At 44.9% G+C, this 25,349-nt stretch overlaps 2 protein-coding genes and 1 pseudogene across 10 annotated transcripts in view; 2 read left to right on the forward strand and 1 right to left on the reverse strand.

The window, feature by feature from the left end:
- Positions 1–25,349, reverse strand: part of LOC134341608 (zinc finger protein 239-like) — an 86,985-nt gene that overhangs the window by 6,156 nt on the left and 55,480 nt on the right. Inside the window, exons 1-4 of one of the 9 annotated variants that reach the window (XM_063039489.1) lie at positions 11,708–11,926; positions 9,091–9,263; positions 8,183–8,346; positions 4,062–4,189 (exon numbers count right to left, since the gene is read on the reverse strand). The exons of 4 other annotated variants lie outside the window; for them this stretch is intronic. The gene's annotated coding sequence lies outside the window, so the exon portion shown is untranslated. Of the gene's footprint in view, positions 1–4,061; positions 4,190–8,182; positions 8,351–9,090; positions 9,264–11,707; positions 11,927–25,349 lie in introns of those variants that run through there. 4 more of the 9 variants (XM_063039487.1, XM_063039488.1, XM_063039485.1 and 1 more) reach the window with 4 other exon arrangements.
- Positions 12,068–25,349, forward strand: part of LOC134341616 (zinc finger protein 239-like) — a 618,489-nt gene continuing 605,207 nt past the window's right edge. Inside the window, exons 1-2 of the mRNA XM_063039509.1 lie at positions 12,068–12,374; positions 13,098–13,255. The gene's annotated coding sequence lies outside the window, so the exon portion shown is untranslated. The remainder of the gene's footprint in view (positions 12,375–13,097; positions 13,256–25,349) is intronic.
- LOC134341534 (zinc finger protein 420-like) overlaps positions 16,430–25,349 on the forward strand; it is a 45,907-nt pseudogene continuing 36,987 nt past the window's right edge.

Genomic DNA, 25,349 nt, shown 5'->3' on the forward strand with positions numbered 1-25,349 from the left:
GAAGCAAGGATCAGAAGGCTCTATTGAGGAATATATGGCAGCAAGAAAGGAGCTTAAGAAGGGGCTGAGAAGAGCAAGAAGGGGGCATGAGAAGCCCTTGGTGAGCAGGGTAAAGGAAAACCCCAAGGCATTCTTCAATTATGCGAAGAACAAAAGGATGACAGGAGTGAAGGTAGGACCAATTAGAGATAAAGGTGGGAAGATGTTCCTGGAGGCTGTGGAAGTGAGTGAGGTCCTCAATGAATACTTCTCTTCAGTATTCACCAATGAGTGGGAACTTGATGACGGTGAGGACAATATGACTGAGGTTGATGTTCTGGAGCATGTGGATATTAAGGGAGAGGAGGTGTTAGAGTTGTTAAAATACATTAAGATGGATAAGTCCCCTGGGCCTGACGGAATATTCCCCAGGTTGCTCGATGAGGCAAGGGAAGAGATTGCTGAGCCTCTGGCAAGGATCTTTATGTCCTCGTTGTCCACGGGAATGGTACCGGAGGATTGGAGGGAGGTGAAGTTGTCCCCTTGTTCAAAAAAGGTAGTAGGGGTAGTCCGGGTAACTATAGACCAGTGAGCCTTATGTCTGTGGTGGGAAAGCTGTTCGAAAAGATTCTTAGAGATAGGATCTATGGGCATTTAGAGAATCGTGGTCTGATCAGGGACAGTCAGCATGGCTGTGTGAAGGACAGATCGTGTCTAACAAGCCTGACAGAGTTCTTTGAGGAGGTGACCAGGCATATAGATGAGGGTAGTGCAGTGGATGTGATCTACATGGATTTTAGTAAGGCATTTAACAAGGTTCCACACGGTGGGCTTATTCAGAAAGTCAGAAGGCATGGGATCCAGGGAAGTTGGCCAGGTGGGTTCAGAATTGGCTTGCCTGCAGAAGGTCATGGTGGAGGGAGTACATTCGGATTGGAGGGTTGTGACTAGTGGTGTCCCACAAGGATCTGATCTGGGACCTCTACTTTTCGTGATTGTTATTAACAACCTGGATGTGGGTTAGAGGGGTGGGTTGGTAAGTTTGCAGATGACACAAAAGTTGCTGGTGTTGCAGATAGTGTGGAGGATTGTCGCAGAGTGCAGAGAGACATTGATAGGATGCAGAAGTGGGCTGAGAAGTGGCAGATGGAGTTCAACCTGGAGAAGTGTGAGGTGGCACACTTTGGAAGGACAAACTCCAAGGCAGAGTACAAAGTAAATGGCAGGATACTTGGTAGTGTGCAGGAGCAGAGGGATCGGGGGGTACATGTCCACAGATCCCTGAAAGTTGCCTCACAGGTAGATAGGTTAGTTAAGAAAGCTTATGGGGTGTTAGCTTTCATAAGTCGAGGGATAGACTTTAAGAGTCGCGATGTAATGATGCAGCTCTATAAAACTCTGGTTAGGCCACACTTGGAGTACTGTGTCCAGTTCTGGTTGCCTCACTATAGGAAGGATGTGGAAGCATTGGAAAGGGTACAGAGGAGATTTACCAGGATGCTGCCTGGTTTAGAGAGTATGGATTATGATCAGAGATTAAGGGAGCTTGGGCTTTACTCTTTAGAGAGAAGGAGGATGAGAGGAGACATGATAGAGGTGTACAAGATAATAAGAGGAATAGATAGAGTGGATAGCCAGCGCTTCTTCCCCGGGGCACCACTGCTCAATATAAAAGGACATGGCTTTAAGTTAAGGGGTGGAAAGTTCAAGGGGGATATTAGAGGAAGGTTTTTTACTCAGAGAGTGCTTGGTGCGTGGAATGCACTGCTGCGTCAGTGGTGGAGGCAGATACACTAGTGAAGTTGAAGAGACTACTAGACAGGTATATGGAGGAATTTAAGATGGGGGGTTATATGGGAGGCAGGGTTTGAGGGTTGGCACAACATTGTGGGCCGAACGGCTTGTACCGTGCTGTACTATTCTATGTTCTATGTTCTATAACTAAAATAAAAAGTCAGATGAGCTCAGGGTGTGGAATTATGATATTGCAGTCATAAATGACTCTTGGTAGAACCCAACAGTCTAAGGCATTTAGAGGAACAAAATATCCGGGGCCTCAATATCTCTTGAAAGCCAAGGTACCCTGCACCAGTTACCTTTCAACTTTTATTTCGGCAGGCACATACAAATTAGACACTCTCCAAATTTCACTTCTGAAGGCCTCCCACTTACCAAGTACTCCTTTGCCAGAAAACAGCCTGTCCCAAAAAACACAGGTCAGATCCTTTATGATACCATCAAAATTGACCTTTCTGCAACTTAGAATCTCAACCCATGGTCCAGACCTCTGTTTTTCCATATTTACTTTGAACCTCATGGCATTACTGTCACTAATTTCTGTCACCAGCCCTGGATCATTTCCCAACAGATTGTTACACACTTCTAAGTCAGGAATTCTACATACTGATTAAGGACACATTTGACAAACTTTACCCCATCGAGTCCTTTTACAGTATGGGAGTCCCAGTCAATATATGGAAAGTTAAAATCACTTACTGAATCAAACCTTGTTTGTTGGCTTGGTCTGTGATCTCTCTACAAATTCCTCGAAATCCCTCAGACTGTTGGGTGCAACCAAGACCCAATAATGGCTACAATATCATAATTCCCTGTCCTGAGCTCACTTGGCTTTCCTACAATGCTTCTTGCATTGTGATATACACAGCTCAGCACATTCATTGCACCATGCTCAACCATTTGATTGCTGACTCTATCTGAGGTCTGAACAACATCTGACTGGTGTCAAGAAAACAAACTCACCCTCATTGTCACAAAAACAAACCAGCTGATTGTGGATGACGGGAGGAATGGAGACAGGCTAACCCCTATTGACGTCAATGGATCTGGGGTTGAGAGGGTGAACAGCTTTAAGTTCCTTGGCATAAGCATCACCAAGGATCTCACATGCTGTGCACATACCAGCTGTGTTGTGAAAAGAGCACAGCAGCACCTCTTTCACCTCAGACGGTCGAAGAAGTCTGGGATGGGGTCCAAAATCCTAAGAACTTTCTGCAGGGACACAATTGAGAGCATCCTGACTGGCTGCATCACAGCATGGTATGGTAACTGTACCTTCCTTAATCACAGGACCCTGCAGAGAGCAGTGTGGACAGCCCAGCGCATCTGTAGATGTGAACTTTCCACTATTCAGGACATTTATAGTGACAGGTGTGTAAAAAGGGCCCAAAGGATATTGGGGACCCAATTCACCACAATGACAAACTGTTCCTGCTGCTATCATCCAGGAAACGGTACCACAGCAAAAGGACCAACAGGCTCTGGGGCATCATCTTCCACCAGGCCATCAGAATGGTTAATTCATGCTGATACAATTGCATTTTTATGTTATATTGACTGTCCTATGTACTATTTATTATAAGTCACTGTAAATTACACATTGTACATTTAGACAGAGATGTAACATAAAGATTTCTACTCCTCATGTATATGAAGGATGTATGTAATAAAGTCAATTCAGTTCAATTCACCCTCTCCATTATCTGTTCTGTCATTCTGGCTCCCATTCTCCCCTACAATTTATATTAACCACATCACCCCCCTCTCCCCACACTAGCAAGCCTTACCACTAGGATATTAGTCCCCTCTTGTTCTGTTCCCCTAACTAATGAATCCCCTATCATCCCTTTGACTTTCCTCTGCCAGGTAATTCCTCCAGCAGTTTCTAAAGTGGTCCACCTGTTGTTGTGTGGGATAGCAACAACAGTACTCCGCAATGGCTATTTAACCTCATTCCCCTTCCTGACTCTCACCCAGTTTCCTATGTCCTGCACCTTGGGTGTAACTCACCTCTCTTCATGTCATATCTATCACCCCCTCCAACTCCTGGATGATCTGGAATTCATCCATTTCAAGTTCCAACTCCTGAAAGTACAGGGTTACAAGCTGCAGCTGGATGTACATCTTGTAGGTGAGGGCATCAGGGATACTGGAGGTCTCCCCACCTTCCCACCAATGTCCCCTCTAATTTGTAATGACCAGTGTGCACATAAATCTTGTACTGTGCATTTTTTACCCAGTGACATCATGTGTACAGTGAATTTTATATAGAGAGTGTTACATACTTCGTGGTATCTTGTGACTGTCTTATGACCATGATGTAATTGTCTTGGGATGGTGGGGTGCTGTAATTTCCTGCCAGTGTGAGGTCACATAATGTAATTTTCCCGCCAGCGTGAGGTCATGTGATGACCTGTTTCAACGGGTATATAAAGGAGAATTCCTGTTGTTATGCGGTTTAGTTCATCAGTTCAGTTCATCAGTTACTCTGTAACTCTGTCAGTTAGTTTTGCTGTGTATTCATCTCATGACGCAGTTTTGTTTTAAAACAGAGTTTTACTTTCTATTTTAAGGTGCAAAGGCTGTGCCAGCAGTATCGCCAATCGCCACCAGTTTTGTTTGTTGCACCTCTGTTTTACCCTTTTCAGTCGAGTATTGGAGAGTGAAGACTTTCACCAAAGTCCGGGAACCCAAAGGATCGAGTAAAGTTGGTGTTGTTCGGCGGTTATATAAAGGATCGACCTTAATGAATCTTCGTTTGAGAACAGTGACCTGCAACTGAGATATCCCCTACAAGATTAGAAAGGTTTGTGCAGTGTTCACACTCCAGGAAAAGGTCAGTTCCTTTAAGCCGTTTTATTTCCTTCGTCCTGAATCCTGTGGACAAGGCATCTCGGCTGGGATCATCAGTAACATCGCGTCTTCGAGGAAAGCAGGGTTCGGGGAAGTCTCTCCATACTGACTGTATCAAATACTTGGACTTTTAAAATTTACCACTTTAAGACTGTGTTTGAATTTAGCACTTTAAGAACTGTTCCAGAGTTCAGCTGTTTGTTACATTGCTGTATAGCAGTCAACTTCCGGTGAAGTTAGTCGTTTGTTTACTTTTCACTATTGCTGAGCAGAGTTTAATAAATGTTTATGTTTGTTTATAAAAACCAGATTCAATTATATATTCATTGTTGCCGACCACGTAACAAGAGGTATTCATTTTAACAGCTCCTCTGGGTTCGATCAAGTTCATCTGCACTCTCACACAACCTACGTAGCAGGCCTGTAGTGGGTAATGAAGGGCTTTCTCACCAGAGCCCCCATGTTAACACCTTTCTATCTCTCTGTCACACCTATGCCAAACAGGTAGAACTAGGGGCCTGCTGGGTTTCTGCAGAAATTCCGCAGCATGGTAAAACTATGATTCCAACGTCAGTAATCCCGCTCAACCAGAGTGAGGAACTCTCAGCCTCGGCTTTCTCAAATAGCACCCGGGGAAGTGAGGTGAGGAACTGTGGTCCAGTCAGAGATGACTGTGGCTGTCAGTGTTTTGAGGGATGGTATCTCAGGCCCCAACCAAACAGAACTTCCTATACTGGGAACACACATCAAAGTTGCTGGTGAACGCAGCAGGCCAAGCAGCATCTATAGGAAGAGGCGCAGTCGACGTTTCAGGCCGAGACCCTTCGTCAGGACTAACTGAAGGAAGAGTGAGTAAGGGATTTGAAAGCTGGAGGGGGAGGGGGAGATGCAAAATGATAGGAGAAGACAGGAGGGGGAGGGATAGAGCCGAGAGCTGGACAGGTGATAGGCAAAAGGGGATACGAGAGGATCATGGGACAGGAGGTCCGGGAAGAAAGACGGGGGGGGGGACCCAGAGGATGGGCAAGAGGTATATTCAGAGGGACAGAGGGAGAAAAAGGAGAGTGAGAGAAAGAATGTGTGCATAAAAATGAGTAACAGATGGGGTACGAGGGGGAGGTGGGGCCTAGCGGAAGTTAGAGAAGTCAATGTTCATGCCATCAGGTTGGAGGCTACCCAGACGGAATATAAGGTGTTGTTACATTGCTGTATAGCAGTCAACTTCCGGTGAAGTTTCCAACATATTATTCTCCGTAACTTCCGCCACCTCCAACGGGATCCCACCACTAAGCACATCTTTCCCTCCCCCCCTCTCTCTGCATTCCGCAGGGATCGCTCCCTACACAACTCCCTTGTCCATTCGTCCCCCCCATCCGTCCCCACTGATCTCCCTCCTGGCACTTATCCGTGTAAGCGGAACAAGTGCTACACATGCCCTTACACTTCCTCCCTTACCACCATTCAGGGCCCCAAACAGTCCTTCCAGGTGAGGCATCACTTCACCTGTGAGTCGACTGGGGTGATATACTGCGTCCGGTGCTCCCGATGTGGCCTTTTATATATTGGTGAGACCCGACGCAGACTGGGAGACCGCTTTGCTGAACATCTACGCTCTGTCCGCCAGAGAAAGCAGGATCTCCCAGTGGCCACACATTTTAATTCCACATCCCATTCCCATTCTGACATGTCTATCCACGGCCTCCTCTACTGTAAAGATGAAGCCACACTCAGGTTGGAGGAACAACACCTTATATTCCGTCTGGGTAGCCTCCAACCTGATGGCATGAACATTGACTTCTCTAACTTCCGCTAGGCCCCACCTCCCCCTCGTACCCCATCTGTTACTCATTTTTATGCACACATTCTTTCTCTCACTCTCCTTTTTCTCCCTCTGTCCCTCTGAATATACCTCTTGCCCATCCTCTGGGTCACCCCCCCCCAGTCTTTCTTCCCGGACCTCCTGTCCCATGATCCTCTCGTATCCCCTTTTGCCTATCACCTGTCCAGCTCTTGGCTCTATCCCTCCCCCTCCTGTCTTCTCCTATCATTTTGCATCTCCCCCTCCCCCTCCAGCTTTCAAATCCCTTACTCACTCTTCCTTCAGTTAGTCCTGACGAAGGGTCTCGGCCTGAAACGTCGACTGCGCCTCTTCCTATAGATGCTGCTTGGCCTGCTGCGTTCACCAGCAACTTTGATGTGTGTTGTTTGAATTTCCAGCATCTGCAGAATTCCTGTTGTTTCCTATACTGGGAAACATGCATCCTGGCCATTCTTGCAGGTGCCCAGCAGTGGAGAGGAATAACTGAGACTGAGCGATTTTGGATGATCTCTTTTCTTTCCTATGGAGTAGCCAGGAATTCACGAGAGATAATCAATTTGGCTACAGCACTTGAGGAGTTGGCCGCAATACTGCAGGGGCCCTGACAGAAACACAGGCCCAAGTAACAGAAATATCCACTGCAATGATTGCAATCTGGCAAACAGTCATACAGAATCATATGGCTTTAGATTTTATCCCAGCTGAGAAAGGGGGAACTTGTGCTATTATTGACACAGAATGCTGCACCTATATCCCTGATGAGTCTACTAACATTACATCCCTCTCCGAGCACACTGCCAAGCAGACTGACAGCATCAAGAGAGTAGGGCAGGATTTAAATGGGTTCACCGAAGGGTCCAAATGGTGGTCTTCAAAGGCCTGTTCGGTAATATGCGGGGCACGATATTGCATTATGGCCTAATACTCGTACATATCATCGTTATAGTTACTGTTATACGCTGTTTTTACCCACTGATGTTTTTACTCAATGCTGTACTCGGTTGCTTTTTCTGTAAAAAAATTACTGCTTTGTTGATCACGTAATGATCAAAAGGAGAGAATGATAAAGTATGTAAAAGGGTTAACACAGTTAAACAATAGCAGCCTGTTTTGCTGAAAGAAACTGCTGATGATCAACAGATGTGCTAAGCCACGCTGAGCCATATTTCTTCTTGAGGGTCACTAGCTGGGGTTTCAGGATGCTTATCTCCTTGTGCACTCATGCGTAGAGATAGGACAGCTTCAGTCTGTTCTCTGTGTTTAAGCCATGATGAATATTTTGTAATTTGTCTTCAGGGTCTGTCATGTAGTAAATTACTTTGGCTCCAGCCTGTCTTGTTGTGGCGGTGGGGGTGGGGGTGTTATCTGGACAGATATACCTGTGGTGTAAGGGGAATTGACATTCTGTCATTTAGTGGATTGGGCGGGAACAATCATAGACTGTTCCTGTTTGAGTGACTAACTGAGTAAGTCCTGGGTGCTTCGAATAAAGAGTTTGTACTTATACGGTCTCTGAGTGACTTTATCTGGATTCGACTTCTACAGAACGGGAGTGGTTTTAAAGGGCTGGGCTGCTGGAAGCACATTTCCAGACCTGGAATGATTGCAACTGGGTCTGACAGAGGCATAACTGGTTCTTCTGGGCACATTTAGTCTCACTCCAACTATTTCCTACCTTCCTTTGTACAGGTATGCAATGTCTAAAGGACCAGAGTTTGAGTAAATGAGACTCACCAAACTTTCTCCTGACTGAATCACTAGATTCTCCGAGTCAGATGGGTTCTCTCCAGTTGATGCTCTCAATCCTCGGGCTGGTTCACTTGTTGCTGTTCCCTCGTCTTCAGTCGTGGTTTGCTTCCAGTTGGGGTTTTTCTTCTAATAAATCTCTCACTGCAGATCTGACTTTAACATGAAAGATAATGAAGCACATTAACAATAAAATTGAGAACCAAACACTTCTGCTTAATGTTACAAAGAACAAAACTCCAGAAATTTTAATGTAAAGGCAAATATACTGTAATGATCTCAGTGAACAATCTTTTATTTTCTCTCACACGTCACAAAACGATATGGGATAAGAAGGAACCATCAGTCAGTCATGGTAAGACATAAGACACAGGAACAGAATTAGGTGATTCAATCCATCTGGTCTGCCCCACCACTCAACCATGGGTGATTTTTATTCCAACACCATATTCCTGCCTTCCTCCTGTAACCCTGAAGCTACTTAGCAATCATGAATATATTAATCTTTGTGATAAATATACCCAAATGGCAGCCCAAATGACCTCGGTGGCAACAACTTCCACAGATCAGACTTCTTTAGGCCAAAATATTTTCCTCATCTCAGTTTTAAAGGGAAGCATATCTATTCTGAGACTGTGCTGTCAGATCAGACTCTCTATCTAATGGAAACATCCTCTCCATGTCCACTGTATCCAGGCTTTTCAGCATTCGGTAGGTTTACTTAACCATACATCCCCCCACCACCCCCACCGTCCCTCTGAACTCCATTGAGCACAGTTCTGAACCATAAAATGCTCCTCATACATAAAACCGATTATTCTTTAGATTATTCCTGTACACCTCATTAGCAACAACTGCACAAAACACATTTCCAGGAATAACAGACAGATTGGTACCTGTATAATTTACAGGGAAAAGTTGTGCTTTCTTTACTGTTCTACTGTCACAGAACAAGCCAATTCCATTCCCAGATTAAAACAGGTCCATTTCAGGAAATATAAACCAGTCCAGGGTGAATGTAATAAAAAGAAACTGGAATTTCCAGAAACGCTCAGCAGGTAAGGAACAGCTGTGGGGAGAGGAACAAACATTACAATTCAGGTTAATAACATTTTGTCAGAATGACTTCAAACATTTTCTGTTTTTAGTGCAGATCTCCAGCAACTCGAGATTCTCTCTGATTTCCCCACCGGGTGACAGACAGGTGACAGTGAGGGGGGATTTCCAAACACAGTTTGAACACCAGACTCACGGGTCTATTTCCACTGTTGTAAACACGGACCAGCCCATTTACTCATAGCCTCTCCCTGTGAGGATGGAATGGGAAATCATCCTCTCCTCAGAGTAGCAATCATTGCTTCCAAAGGAACTCCAGAAACAAACATCTGATCCCAGACCAGAAATACTCACTCAAAACCTCATAAGCCCAAGCAGCTCGATCCCCGGGTCCATTTTACCTGGATCAAAAAGTGTGATATCCCAGGACCCAAACTCAGAGTCACACAGCTGAATCTGCCACTCACCAACACTGAGAGTCTCACACATCATCCCTACGTTTCACACTGGGTGGTGCAATCCAGGATTTCCCCACAACCAATGTCCAGCTGCTCGAAATTTCTGCTTCATTGCAGAAGGACAACCATCCAGCCCCATTTGTAGAAGCACTAACCAACGTCAAAGCCAAAACACTGACAGTTCCATATGCTTGTAACGTAGATCAGAGAATTATAGCACAAGCACCAACTCTCCCAGTACTCTTTGCTGCCAGTAAAATGCTGCAGTGTTTTAGTCAGTCACAATTCTATAACTAGCACCTCCACACCAATGCACAACAGAACTGGTACCTGATGACCCTCTGGCATTCCAGCTAATAAAAACTGATTCTGGAAATAACACAGCGAGGCCAAAGGTGTAAATGAACACTTCACAATAAAAACAAGGGTTAGAAGAAAGATTGCTGATATATAATATTGAGGTGGTGAGATACAGGGTGGACCAATGTTGATCTAGATTGTTTATGTACATCACTGAAGCTGAAGATTAGGAGACTGGACAGAGGTTGAACAAGATGGGCAGGGATGAGCAGATGGAACCAGGTGGGAGAAGGGATCAAGGACAATCACTGATGGTCCTCCAGCAATACACAGATACTGAATGAATAGTATCATAGTCATAGTCATAGTCATAATTTATTGATCCTGGGAGAAATTGGTTTTCCCTACAGTTGCACCAGAAATAATAAGTAGTAATAGAACCGTAAATAGCTAAATAGTAATATGTAAATTATGCCAGTAAATTATGAAATAAGTCCAGGACCAGCCAATTGGCTCAGGGTGTCTGACCCTCCAAGGGAGGAGTTGTAAAGTTTGATGGCCGCAGGCGGGAATGACTTCCTATGATGCTCTGTGTTGCATCTTGGTGGAATTACAATAGTACATACTACTGTATAAAATGACAAAGTTAGAACAAAGAACAAGAACTTTGCCATATATCCTTTGATCCTCACCAACTTTTTATCAATACACCATAGAAAATTTCCAATCCGGACACTTCACGTCTTTGCGTGGTAACTACTCTGCCTATGACTGTGAGGGACTGCAGAGACCTGTGGATACAGATCAGCAATCACAGAAACCATTCTCCCCCCTAGACTTCCCAATCCTTCTGGAAAGCAGACAGTGAAATCAAAGATCCCCATAATCTGGGTCGCTCTCCTTTCTCTTTTTCTTTTCTTTCTTTCTTTTTAAATCTTTTTATTGAGTAAGTATACAAAAAAGGTAAGCCATATAAACATTAATACAATGTTAAAGTATAATAAAATTCCAAAAGATAACAATACCAAAAAGAAAATACTACAAACAATGTAATTTAAGCATAAGAAACCAAGATAACATAATAGTATAATAAATTTTATATATATCAATGGAAAAAAAAGAAAAAAAAAACCCCAAAAAAAACCCACCGTGCAGCTAACTAAAAGCAAGGCAAAGCAATGGGCTAACTTGAAACCAAACAGAGTTAAACTTAAAATCACGTCCTCAATCCCGACCTCCATTAAAACAGTGAAAAAAAAACAAGGGTAAATATTACATTAAATGAAAATATCGAATAAAAGGTCCCCTAATCTGTTCAAATTTAAATGAAGAATCATAAAGGTTACTTCTAATTTTCTCCAAATTCAGTTGGGACTCAGGTGCCAACATCAGATTCCCCCAACACAACACGGAGGAAGCATCACCATCTATCCGGGAATAGTAAAAGACGCCACGTGATCTTGCGTCACAACGCGGAGGGCGGGCAGATCTGCAGTAATCAGCCTCACGTGTCCAGTTGGCGGGACTCCCATTTCAATTCTGCGGAAATAGACAGCCTGGTCTCCTGGTTTGGATCGTTCAGTGCAGATTAAGTGAAGTCGACACATTATTGACAAGCCCAGATAATTGGAAAATAAATGAGTTCGGGCCTCACGGCCAACATCAGATCTCCCCGCTCGGGATCGGTCTCAATACTCACCGATGGGAAAGTGATATCTTCGGCCCGCAGACAGTGATCCCGACGCCCGGCGCCCCGACCCAGGAGGCGATAAGCCTTTGCCGATCCCGCAGACGGACTCACTTCAGCACCGAGCGGAAAGGCAAACACCGTCCATCTGGAGACTGTGAGCAGGCGCGGAGTGATTGTTGCGTCATCCGGAGGGCGGGGCCTCGGGAACAGACGCGCAGCTGCTGCCCGTCTGCGGTTAAATGGGAGGGCGAATGGGATCACGTGACCTGTGGGGGTCACAACCCAGGCAGAGACTCCAGCAACCCGCCACTCTGTGGAAAGAAACAAACTTGTGTTATGTACCTGCAGTAATAGACCACAAACTCAGTTTTAATGTAAACTACTGTCTTTATTAGTATATAGAAAATTAAACAAACTACTCACCGAAGCAGAAGTTAACAGTATTCTGCGTTTGTGGCTCCCACACTGTCAAGTTTAGGAACAAGTACTTAAAGTTTCAAGATGGCAAGTTTCAGTTATCCACGGAATGGGAAAAGTTGTAAATCCACATTAAAATGCAACGAGGAAGTAATCACGAAGAATTTCACTGGTTCCACGCTGGGAAAACTAAGTAGCAGTCACAGAAGATTTTCAGTCACCGAGTCGTATTCCAAAATCCACGAAGAGATTGTACAAGGTGACAGTCACAGGAATATTCTTTAGAGCAAGTGGTTGCTACACAACACCCGAATCCATGCAAGTGTTACCGAAAGTGGTCACCACAGAAAAACTCCAACAGTCCACTTATGGATCAAAACAGCGACAGTCACACATTCAATATGCACTGCGCGCCGCTCCTTCACCCAGTCCTTTTTGGCACAGGAAAAGTATCAAACTTTTACCCATTACTTTAGCAAACTGCAGCTTGCAGTTCTTTCTTTCTTTCTCTCTTTCTCTCTTTCTCTCTTTCTCTCTTTCTCTCTTTCTCTCTCTCTCTCTCTCTCTCTCTCAGAGCTCCAGCAGTCAGTGTAGTGACGTCATACTCCCGCCTCCTGCAGACTCTCTTAAAGAAACACCCACAGCAAAATGAAACCTGTGATCTCGTAACACTTGCCCCTCATATCTCCTCTCACCATAAATGCATTAGACATTTCAACCCCCAGAAAAAATACATCGTCTGCCCGCTCTATCTATTCCTCTCGTAATCTTATAAACGTCCATCCAGTCTCAGACCAGCCTGCGCCGCTCTGCAGAAAACAACGCAAGTTTGTGTAACCTCTCGTTATATCTCTCTTAGCCACCCGATCAATCTGTGCAGTCTCTTTCAGGGAGCTGTGAACTTGGATCCAATATCCCTCTGCTCATCCACACTGTTCAGGGTCTTGCATTTAACAGTATACTGTCTCTTTACATTTAACAGTGTACTGTCTCTCTACATTCGACCGACCGAGCTGCCAAGATGATCATCACTAATCAAATCTCACTGAGATTTCTCAGGTCCTGTTGAATTTATTGCCAAGTGCACAAGTACGGGAAGGTACAGGTACAGAGAAACACTGACTTGTGGCAGCATCACAGGTAAGTACATTCAGATAACACACGGAACACAAATTATACGATTCTCTGTCAGTAACAATCTATAAATATGTTGTGTCCTGATCAATATTAAAATGTGCATTTTGTGTCAATAACAGACTTGAAAATGTTGAATTTAGTCCCTGTCTTCATCCCTCCTGTAATCCACAACCAGCTCCTTTGTTTTTGTCACCATGAGGGAGAGGTTGTTTTCTTGACACCACTGTGTCGGGGTGATGACTTCTTCTCTGTAGGCTGCCTCGTTATTATTTGAGATGAGAGCAATCAGTGTAGTGTCGTCAGCAAATTTAACCATCAGATTGGAGCTGTGAGTGGCGACACAAGTCATGGGAATACAGAGAGTAAAGGAGGGGGGCAAGGAGACAACCCTGTGGGGTATGTGTGCTGAGGGTCAGAGAGACAGAGGTGAGGGAGCCCACTCTTACCACCTGCCGGAGATCTGACAGGAAGTCCAGGATCCAGCTACACAAGGCAGGGTGAAGGCCGAGGTCTCTGAGCTTCTTGTCGATACTTCACGCCTTCGTATGGCTACTGCTCTGCCCATGACTGCAAGGAACTGCAGAGAACTTTGGAGAGCAGAGAACATCAGAGAAACAAGCCTCCCCTCCATGGACTCTTCCTACACTTCCCCTGCGTTGGAAAAGCAGGCCATGTACTCAAAGATCCTCATCACCCAGACATTCTTGCTGCAAACCCACTCCCCCATCGGGGAAGAGATACAAAAGCCTTAAAGCCCGTACCACCAGGCTTAAGGACGGCTTCCTGTCTGCGGTTATAAACCAAATGAATGGTCTCCAGTCCAATAAAATGGACTCGACCTCACAATGTAACCCGACGTGACCCTGCACCATATGTCTATCTGCACTGCACTTTCTCTGCAGCCATAATGCTTTGTTACAGTTATTGTTTTGTCGTATATCAGCTCAATGTACTGTCGTAATGTATTGATCTGTGTGGATGGTACGTCAGACAAGATTTTCACTGTACTTCAGTCCGTGATAATAATTAACAAATTCCCCATTTTAATTGTGTAGAAATATTAGACAGACTGAGCTTCTGCTTTGGAATCTCAGAAGGAAACTTAACTGAACTATTTCCATTTCTGAGGAATGCAGATAAATAGAGAAGGCTTCAATCTCGCATTACGATCTGCGGTAACTGGGATCAGGTGACCGGTGGTGGGTCTCCCATACCAATTATCAGAATCAGGTTTAATAGCACCGGCATATCTCATGAAATCCGTTGTCACTGCGGCAGCAGTAGAACCTAATTCATAACAATAGATTTTAACAACTATGAATTACAATAATATACATATTAAATAGTTAAATTACATAAGTGGTGCAAAAATAAAAATAAAAAAATGTAATAAGCTTTTTAATTGTGTGGAAATTTTGGAGCAAGGCTTAACAAAACTGTACACATTTATGAGAAGCTCAGAAACATAGAAAAGGCAGAATTCTCAAATGAATGGCTCTGTGTTCAATATTCAACCATCACAGTGATTGAAGGTAGCTGCAGGTTCATGAGGGACTGTTACTGTCAGAATCTGCAGTTCTTGCGGCTGCTCATCGCACCCAGGACTGAACCCTGGTCACTGAGCATTGGAGGAGTCTGTTCTGCTGACTTTAGCCTTAAAGTAGTCTGGTGTATAATATTGCGGATCTGTGAAAGATAAATCAGTTCTGTATCAAATCGCGTGTCTCAGGTACTTCCTGTCTCTACCACAGGCACAATGTACACTAGAGAGGCCACTTGGCCCATCTGGCCCTGCCCATGTTTCTGTTCCATATCAGTATATTAAAATCTATCCCTGCCATTCCCCCTCACTCTCCCTGTGATTACAGGTTGCAACCAGTCACCACGCTTTGGGACAGGAGATTTCCCTTGAATTTCATGGAATCATAGAAATATACAGCACATTACAGACCGTTTGGCCACATTGTTGTGTCGACCATGTAACTTACTCTAGAAACTGTCTAGAATTACCCTACCGCATCGCCCTCTATTTTTCTAATCTCCATGTACCTATCTAAGAATCTCTTAAAAGACCGTGTTGTATCCGCCTCTACCACCGTCGCTGGCAGTGCATTCCACACACACACCAAACACTTTGTTTAAAACACTTAGCTCTTCCACCTTCTCTGCACCTACTTCTCGGCAGCTTAAACCTATGCCCCCTCGTGTTAGCCGTTTCAGCCCTGGGAAAAAGCCTCTGGTTATCCACACGGCCAGTGCCTCTCATCATCCTATACACCTGCATGGATTACCTTCATGCTTCTCTCCAGGCTGAGTAATACGATGAGCTCACTGTGGTTTTGACGTTCTTCAGGGCTCTGGACTAAGGTGGTTAAGCTCCTTCTTCCCTGATCTTTTCAACGTTTTGTGTCATTTTCACTCGTTTCAAGGGACTGTGCCTCAGACAGTTGGGTTGTTGCACTGCGCCTCTAAAGTCTGACAGCAGACTAGCGAGTGAATCTTCGATGGTGCAGAGTCAGAAACCAAAGAGTTACCACCCTGAGTCAGGGCTTTGGGGCGCCAGAAAGGAAATAGGGCCTAGAATTTACAAGGAGGAGGAGGGAGAGGAATCAGACCACCAGGATGTGGCCACAATTGAAAGATCAGAAACATTTTGAAACTGTTTGATTGCAAAAAAAAGGTGGTTAATCTGTGCAAAATACTGTAGGAAATCAACAGATCAGGCCGCAAATGTGGAGAGGAATAAATAGACAACGTTTAGGCTAAGCCCCTTCAGTATGCCTATACTTTGTACTCCTCTGCTTAGTTGCTGCCTGAACTGAAGAGTTCCTCCAGCATTTTGTGTGCATGTGTCTACATTTCCAGCAGCAGCAGAATCTCCTGTGTTTCATATCTGCATTTATAAGAAGATTCTACTTCGGCATTAAACACGCGGAAAGTTTGCTGATATTAAGTGCGTTGTTTATGAAAGCTGCTTTCTACATTGAAAGAGCTGCTGAATTCCCCCCCCCCCCGTCCCAAAAAAAACTGAGGTGTGGACATGGAACCGGTGCTTGCAGAAATCTTTAATGGCACCGTGATTACCCAGAAAGCTCTGCGTAAGATTTTTCGCTGTCGCTGAAGCGCCGATCGAATGCGCATGCGTCAGGGTTGCGGATTGTCCCGAATAACGCGCATGCGCGCAGTACATAAAGGCCTCGGTAAATCGGCTCCAGGTAGGAGATATTTCCTGGTTGCGGGATTGGGGACAATTGCTGTGAGCTCCGGACACCGTGGCCCGCAATCCCGGGACGGTCCTGCTCTCTTCCCTGTCTCTCAGCCCCACGATCCGTCCGCGGGCCCCGGGGAGCTTCCGGCTGATGAGGGAATGGGAACCGATGGATCTCTCAGACAGAGCTGAGCTCCAGCTGTCTAAATGCAAGGATTAGGAACTCGGAGAAAGGGAACAAAATCTTTTACATCAGCTGTTAAGAAAATCACCTTTGTTCTACCTTCAATCACAAACAAGAGAAAATCTGCAGATATTGAAAATCCAAACAACACACACAAAATACTGGAGGAACTCAGCAGTGGTACTGTTTTCCATAATGCTGCCTGGCCTGCTGAGTTCCTCCATCATTTTGTGTGTGTTGGTTGTTCTACCCCCTCTTGTTTTGGTCCTTTCTACCCGTGGGAACATGTTTTGACCCATTCTTTCTGAGTACATAATGATATCAAACACCTTTGTACTTGGCAACAAGTGCCAGACTCCAATGAGACAGATTACTGCCCTTCCCTTCATATTCATTGGCCACCAGTCACCTGGGGGAGGGTTCAGGGGAAATATTTATGTACAATACAGAAACTGGTGTTACCTGTGTGTATTGTGACGATGCAAAAGTTGCTGGAGAATTTGCAAGTGGGAACAAGTGGAGTGATATTTGGAAATATGACTTTTTAAAGTGTCATTTAGCAAGCAAATCAGATATGGAAGGTGTGCAAAAGCTGGTGGGAGAAAATCCTTCATAACCCTCTACAGGCCTGCTACACAGATTGTGTGAGAGTGCAGATTAACTTGATGAAACTCAGAGGATATCAAAGTTCTTACTAACAGTGATTTGCGAGCTGTTAAAATAAATACCTCTCTATTTAAAGTTCAGTGTGCACATGTTGTTGTCACTGGGTAAAAATTGCACAGCACAAGATTTTCCGGCACACTGGTCATTACAAATTAGAGAGGACATTGGTGGGAAGGTGGGGAGACTCCAGTGTCCCTGATGCCCTCACCTGCAAGATGTGCATCCAGCTGCAGCTTCGGCATACCTGTCCTACGTAGCAAAGTTCTTCCAGGAGAACGCCTTTGACCACAGGGCCATCAGGCAGTGGTCGGCACGTAATGTCCTGCAGGCACTGCAGGAGAAGGACGTGATGGACACAATGGGGTGGTTCCCTGAGCAGACTGTCCAGTTCATCTGGCAAAATGCCTCATCGCCAGATCTCACCAACAGGCACCAAGACCTCGCCTGGCTGGCGGTGAGAGGGGCCCTCCCAGTCAGAGCCCTCCTGTATGCCCAGAACGTCGTCTCCGCACCCCACTGCCCACGGGAGGACTGCAGTGAGGAGGAGTCTGTGACCCACCTCTTTGCACACTGCCAGTTCGCAAAGAGGGTGTGGAGGAGGATGGATGGGCTAGTGTCACGGTTTATCCCCAACAGCTGCGTAACAGAGGACTCTCTGATCCACGGGCTGTTCCCGGGGACGCACACGGAGACCAACGTCCGGTGCTGCTGGCAGATCATCAACTCGGTGAAAGACGCTCTTTGTTCGGCCCCGAAACTTGATGATCTACCAGCACATGGAGATGTCCGTGGGAGAATGCTGCCGACTGGCACATTCTTGGCTGCAGGAGTACGTGCTGAGGGAGGCAGTCAAACTCGGTCCAGCCATCGCAAGGGCCTGGTGGGGAAGGACCACAGTTTAGAGTTCTTCTCCCGTGGGAGTGGGAGGGGTCGGGTGGCGGGGAGTATACCCCTCAACAGTGATGTGGAAAGGTGAAGCAACGGAGTGCCACGTAGGTGGCCATAAATATGGATATGTACAGACTATAATGGAAACGTATGTAAAGGATGGGAAGTTATTGAATGGTTTATTGTAGATATTTATTTTTGAATATAGTATATTTTGAAACATATAAAAAACCCTGCACTTTAAGGCATTGGATTTGGTGTTTTATAAGGAGTAGGATGGGAGGTAGAAAAGGGGGGGGAGTAGCATTACTGGTCAGGGATAGTATCACGGCTATAGAAAGGGAGGACACTGCAGAGGGAGTGTCCACTGAGTCGGTGTGGGTGGAAGTCAGAAATAGGAAGGAATCAATCACTGTGCTGGGAGTAGTCTATAGGCCCCCAAATAGCGCTTGGGACACCGAGGAGCAGATAAGCAGGCAGATTTTAGAATTTAGCAGGAAATACAGGGTTGTAGTTATGGGTGATTTCAACTTCCCTCATATTGACTGGCACCTCCTGACTGCAAGGGGGAGAGATGGGGCTGTATTTGTCAGGTGCATTGAAGAAGGATTCCTGACACAGTATGTGGACCGGCCGATGAGAGGAGAGGCCATACTAGATCTAGTTCTGGGTTATGGACCTGGTCAGGTGGCAGACCTCTTGGTGGGGGAGCATTTTGGTGAGAGTGACCACAACTCCCTTAGCTTCAGCATAGCTATGGAAAACAATAAAAGCAGACAAAATGGGAAAGTGCTAAACTGGGGAAGGACTAACTATGAAGGGATGAGCCAGGAACTAGCGAGAGTAAATTGGAAACAGATGTTCAAGGGTGAAAGCACAGCAGTAATGTGGAGGAAGTTTGGGGACCACTTGTGCTGGGTTCAGGATAGGTTTGCGCCACTGAGACAAGGAAAATAATGATAGGAAAAGGGAACTGTGGCTGACGAAATACATGAGGCAACTCGTCAAGAGGAAGAAGGAAGCATATGTTAGATACAAGAAGCAGGAAGCAGGAGGGGCTCGTGAGAAATATAGGGTAGCCAGGAAGGAGCTTCAGAAAGGACTTAGGAAAGCTCGAATGGGGTATGAGAAGGCCTTGGCATGTAGGATTAAGGAGAACCCCAAGGCGTTTCATGCGAATGTGAAGAACAGAAGGATGGCAAGAATGAAGGTGGGGCTGCTAAAGGACAAAGAAGACAACATGTGCCTGGAGGTGGGGGAGGTTGGGGAGGTCCTAAATGAATACTTTGCTTCAGTATTTACAATTGAAAAGGATCTTGATCAGAGTGAGTTCTAGATAGAACAGGCCTGTGTGCTGGACAATGTGGAGATTAAGGAAGAAGAAGTGTTGGATCTTCTTAAAAGCATCAGTAAAGAGCTTTACCAAATGTTCCCTTTAAATTTTCACTTCCCCACTTACCCATGACCTCTGGTTGTCTGTCATCCCACCCAACCTCAGTGGAAAAAGCTGCTTGCATTTACTCTATCTATACCCTCATAATTTTGTATACTTCTAACAAATCCTCAAAGCAATGTATAATTTCCTTGTTTATGTTTAGAATCTTTTTTAGATGTATGAGATGATGAGGGGCATTGGTAGTGTAGATAGCCAGAGGTCTTTTTTTTTCCCCCAGGGCTGAAGTGGCTAACACAAGGGGGCATAGTTTTAAGGTGCTTTGAAATACTTTATTGTTGCCAAACAATTGGAACTAGAACGTACAATCATCACAGCGATATTTGATTCTGCGCTTCACTCTCCCTGGATTACAAATATTAAATATTAAATATAGTTAAAATTAGTAAATATTAAAACTTTAAATTATAAATCATAAATAGAAAATAGAAAAATGGAAAGTAACGTAGTGCAAAAAAACCGAGAGGCAGGTCCAGATAATTGGAGGGTACGGCCCAGATCCGGGTCAGGATCTGTTCGGCAGTCTTATCATAATTGGAAAGAAGCTGCTCCCAAACCTGGCCATACAAGTCTTCAAACTCCTGAATCTTCTTCTGGAGGGAAGAGAGACAAAAAGTCTACCGAGGGAATGTCAAGGGTAAGTTTTTTACACAGAAAGTCGTGGGTACGTGGAATGCACTGCCGGCTGTTTGTGTGAGAGTGTTTCAGTTACTGTGGGGCCAGGAACCCATGCAGCTCAGTGGGAACAGGGAATAGTTTCAATGGAGAGAGTCAAACTGAGCCAGGTCAGAGATTGGAGATGGCAGAAGTGCCCCATTCTTATTGAGACAGGAAGAGCATCAGAGAATTTGATGGTCATTCCAGATGCCAGCACTGTGCCCAGTTAGAAGATGATTTCTCTCTCCAACTTGGGTTGAACTTCACTGTAACAGTGTGATGGCAGATCACACCTTGGCAACTGAAGTGATCTCATCTGAAATGTTGTCCTACACCCATTGATGGATTTTGTAACTCTTTTTACAGGTTAAAAATGACAAGGAATTTGTCTACGGAAGTCTAGAATACAACACACCAGTTTTGCTGTCTCTGTCCAGATATTTAAGAAGTGGAGCAAGGAATTCACTCGATCATCCTTCCTGCTCAGACTGTGGGAATGGATTCAGTCGGTCGTTTCAACTGAAGGTTCATCAGCAAGTTCACACTGGGAAAGGCCATTCATCTGTTCTGTGTGTGAGAAGGGATTCAGTCAGTCTTCCCACCTGTGGACACACTGCTCAGTTCTCACGGGGCAGAGGCTGGTCATCTGCTGAATTTGTGGGGAAGGATTCACTCGGTCATCTGACCTAATGGCTCACCAGAGAGTTCACACCAGGGAGCAGCCGTTCACCTGCTCAGACTGTGGGAAGGGATTCACTTACTCATCTAAACTGAAGGTACATCAGCAAATTCACACTGGGGAGAGGCCGTTCACCTGCTCAGACTGTGGGAAGGGATTCACTCGGTCATCTTACCTAATGGTACACCAGCGAATTCACACAGGACAGTGGCCGTTCTCCTGCTCAGATTGTGGGAAGGGATTCACTTGGTCATCTCAACTGAAGGTACATCATCGACTTCACACTGGTGAGAGGCCGTTCACCTGCTCAGACTGTGGGAAGGGATTCACTTCGTCATCTCAACTGAAGGTTCATCAGCGAGTTCACACTGGAGAGAGGCCATTCACCTGCTCAGCCTGTGGGAAGGGATTCACTCAGTCATCTGAACTAATGGCTCACCGGCGAGTTCACACCGGGGAGAGGCCATTCACCTGCTTGGACTGTGGGAAGGGATTCACTTGCTCATCTCACCTGAAGGTACATCAACGAGTTCACACCGGGGAACGGCCATTCACCTGCTCAGACTGTGGGAAGAGATTCACTATGTCATCTGATCTACTGAAACACCAGTCAGTTCACACCAGAGAGAGGCCATTCACCTGCTCAGACTGTGGGAAGGGATTCACTCGGTCATCTTACCTAATGGTACACCAGCGAATTCACACTGGACAGTGGCCGTTCTCCTGCTCAGATTGTGGGAAGGGATTCACTTGGTCATCTCAACTGAAGGTACATCAGCGACTTCACACTGGAGAGAGGCCGTTCACCTGCTCAGACTGTGGGAAGGGATTCACTCTGTCATCTCATCTGAAGGAACATAAGCGAGTTCATACTGGAGAGAGGCCATTCACCTGCTCAGACTGCGGGAAGGGATTCGCTTCGTCATCTCCACTGAAGGTACATCAGCGACTTCACACTGGCGAGAGGCCATTCACCTGCTCAGTGTGTGGGAAGAGATTCACTTTGTCAACTGATCTACTGAGACACCAGTCAGTTCACACCAGAGAGTGGCCATTCACCTGCTCAGACTGTGGGAAGGGATTCACTTCGTCATCTAATCTGAAGGTACACCGGCGAGTTCACAATGGGGAGAGGCATTTTTCTGCTCAGACTATGAGAAGGGATTCACATCGACATGTAAGGTGAAGGTACATCAGTGAGGTCACACAGGGGAGAGGCCTTTTGTCTGCTCAGTGTGTGGGAAGGGATTCACTCGGTCATCCAATCTACAGAACCACCAGCGAGTTCACACCGGGTAGAGACCGATCACCTGCTCAGACTTTGATAAGAGATTCTCTCAGCCAAATCAACCAAATGTGCATCATTGAGTTCACACTGGGGAGAGGCTGTTCACCTACTGGGAATGTAGGAAGGGATTCACTCAGTCATCTATCCTTATGTAAATCTCACTTTGGCTAGCAGCTTAACATAGGGGGTGATAGCCCCCCAGCCCGGGAAAACTTAAGATATCTCATTTGGATCGATGCTGTGTGATGTGTCCCCTGTTAAAAATCAGCACCCCAAAATAACAAACAGTACCCAATATGTGATTGAAAGATTGAGCTTTATAATTCTTACTTTGACTATATTGTTAGTGAAGAAAACAAAAAAAAAGAAAAAGGGCCCCCTCTCTCCATTCACGTCTTCTCATCTCTCCCCGGCAAAAGACTGTGAAAATCTCTCTTCCAGACTCACAAGAAAGAACAACATTTCTCTCACTGGATAACCCCGCATTTCAAAACCCTGTTATCTCTAGTCATAACCTAAACTTTGCTACTACAGAGAAATCATTACCTCAGCAGTGAAACATTGCAGAGAGGCCATTACATGAGGAGTGAAACTTACAGTGTGTTACACTTGTGACACAGTGCCGGGTTCACACTGGGGAGAAAGTTTCAATAAGCTGCTTGCTGGATATTTGTCCATCACCGTTGCTGAATACAATTTTGAGAGTGACTGCCGGTGCTGAACTCTGCAATTATTGCTGCTGCTCACCACACCCAGTTCTGCACCCTGGTCACTGGGCATTGGAGGAGTTTCTTCTGCTGCATATTCACCTTTAACGGGACTGGAGTTTAATCTTCTGGACTTGAGACAAATAAATCAGTTCTATTTTAAATTCTGTCTCTGGTGCTTATTGAATTTTTAACACACCTAGTGTACAGTAGAGAGTCAACTCAGGCGAGCTGGACACTGCCAGTGTTTCAGTTCCACAACAGTCCTTTTAAATCCTCCCCTGTTGTTCATCTCTCGCTCTCCCTGTGGTGATGGGTTCCAAACAGTCACCACTCTGTGGGTGAAGAGGTTTCCCTTGAATTTTCTGCAGACTGAAGAAGTCGAGCTGACTGCAGTTCTGTCTGAGATGTTCTTCGCCCCTCTAATCTCTGGGCTGAGGAAGAATGACATTGGTAGTTAACGTCCTTAATCATGACTCATTTCCACATTATGGGTCATTTTCCTTGCTTTGTAAGGGTTCTTAGAAAACACCCCTGTCCTCTAAAGACTGAAAGCAGAATGGGAAACCATCAGTTGGACGTCAACGAAGCAGGGTCAGTATTCAGAGGTGGGCACGTGGCAGAGTTTGGGACTCTGGACGATGGTCGGGGTAAGAACATATGATGAAGAGAAGGGAATCATCAGCGGGACGTGGCAACGAATGACAGAGTAGCAACATTTGTAAGCTGATTGACTGGGAAAATATTTTGTTTGTCTGACTGATGACACAACCAATACCTGTGGTGAGGTGCTCCACTGGTCGAGGAACATGTGTGTGTGGGGAATGGTTTTATGTATAGAAGAAGTTGTTCCTGCTTGTTTATCCAGTAATATTATATCCAGATGGTTATTATGGATTGTCCTATCTGAAATAATATATTGGTTATCATATAATTTGCAAGATTTTGACTCTAAAACTGGATCAGGCTTGAATTTATGGTGCCTTTATGAAGTGATGGAGGGCATTCATGAGTTTGTATTTTAAATCAAGATTTTGGTGAATGATATTTGCCACTTGATTGTACTTTTGTAAGTAATCAGATTGAGTTAAACTGCAGAATCCTGGAATGTGTTGGATTGTGTCTGGTTTCCGCTGACATTTTCTGCAATTACTGCCTTGTTTGTTTGTATTTCATGTATTTTTGATTTTTTTTTCCTTTTGTTAACCACCTTGTCCTGTATTTGTGCAAGGAACCCCTCTGTTTCTGGGAAGAGTTCTCCAACTCTCAGTCAGGTGCTCGATGCTTCCTTGTCACCGTCTCGTCTGCTCAGATCATTGAGATGTCTCCCATGGAGGGTCATACTCATTCCACTGGTTAATGTTTTCTTCCATAGTGATGATTCATTTTTCTGAGTTGGCCTCTCATTTAAGTTTTTTGGTCTGTATTTCCTGTCATGATTCCATATACACACATGGAGCATTGCATACTGTTCATTTTTCATAAAAAAATATATACTTAGAAGTTTTATCTGACTGTTGTGTGATTTTTTTTTTCATGTGTGTTATCTCTCTTCCCCCTTCTGTCCAAGGTAGTGTTAATCTCAGTGGGTTTGAGCGTAAATAGTCTTTTCTAAAGTTCTTATTTATCTTTGTAAATTTTACTGATTGAAATGGGACCAAGATATTTTTATTTTAAAAAAAGTCAATGTCGGTATTGATTAAAGTGTTTATTGTCTTTGTTGTATTTGTTAACTGTTGAGCTCTGTTTGGCAGGTCTTTTTAGGCCTTGAGCTAAATTTTGTCAAAGGTTTTCCCTATTTTGCACTACTTTCTATTTCCTTTGCTTGTTGATATTCCAGGTATGTGGGTATCAAGAGTCCCGATGAAAGGTCTTGGCCCAAAATGATGATTCCCATCCATAGATGCTGCCTGACATGCTGAGCTCCTCCAGCACTTTGTGTGTCGTTCTCTAGATTTCTAGCATCTACAGGTCCTCTTGTTTCCCAGATACTTATATGTTTCTTGAAAGAACAAGCAGGTAGTGGGGTTGTGTGGCTCTGTTGGAAAAATATTAAATAAAATCATTAGAAAGAGGTGGCATAGGGTTGGAAGGTGTAGAATCTGTGGGTAGAATTAAGGAACAGCAAATGTAAAACAAAATCCCTGATGGGAATTGTATGGAGACCTCCAAACAGTAGTGAGTATGTGGTCCACAAATTACAATGGGAGATAGAAAATGCGTGCCAAAAGGGCAATGTTACAATAGTCATGGGGGATTGTCATGCAGGTGATTAGGAAAATTAGGATGGTGTTGGTCTCAAGAGGAGGAATTCCTAGAATGCCTACAAGATGCTTTTTCAGAGCAGCTCATGGTTGAACCCACTTG

This window comes from Mobula hypostoma, unplaced genomic scaffold, assembly GCF_963921235.1.
Source record: "Mobula hypostoma unplaced genomic scaffold, sMobHyp1.1 scaffold_36, whole genome shotgun sequence".
Lineage (NCBI taxonomy): Eukaryota > Metazoa > Chordata > Chondrichthyes > Myliobatiformes > Myliobatidae > Mobula > Mobula hypostoma.